Here is a 744-nt window from a genome sequence, read left to right on the forward strand (position 1 = left end):
AGCTTTATGAGTCCACGCCTCCAAGTGCCGTATGCAGACACCACAATCACGGTTGTGTTCTCCCGATCTCCGTTTAGTCCACGGATATTACCGCTAGATGATGGTATATTTTGGGGGTGCAAATAAGGCTGGTATAAGGGTCCAATGACTCTCCCGTGTTATAACAACTGGTGCAAGCTACACGTAAGGCTCCAGTGTGGAGCGGTTATTTTGCACAATATCATCTCCTTTGCCAAGTGGCAGCATATTGAGGAATTCCAATATATAACCACTTATAAATATGTTATCTACTACATGGGTGCGAATTACAGCTGGTAAATTGATTTTTTAATCCAATATATGGACTGATTTTTATTTTTGAAAATTTCTCTGTGCACAGAGTTTATCTAAGATCCACCTCCTATAGCTATGCAAATATATTGTTAGTGATTTTATTTGACCGGTCTAATAGTTTATTGTAAAGTGTATATATATATATATATATATATATATATATATTTATATGTAATAAAAAATATAGAATATATGAAATTATTTATTTGTTTTTATTGAACTTTGAGCCATATCATACTATTTATAGCGCAAGAGGAGATTAGTTCAGTGAACTGATAAAGTGCAAGGTGATAAAGTACAAGCCAGTCTGCTCCTAACTGTCATTTTTCAAACCCAGCCTGTGACATGGCAATTAGGAGCTGATTGGCTGGTACTTTATCACCATGCAAATTATCATTTCACCAGGTTTAA

Source organism: Pseudophryne corroboree, unplaced genomic scaffold, assembly GCF_028390025.1.
Source record: "Pseudophryne corroboree isolate aPseCor3 unplaced genomic scaffold, aPseCor3.hap2 scaffold_460, whole genome shotgun sequence".
Taxonomy (NCBI): Eukaryota; Metazoa; Chordata; class Amphibia; order Anura; family Myobatrachidae; genus Pseudophryne; species Pseudophryne corroboree.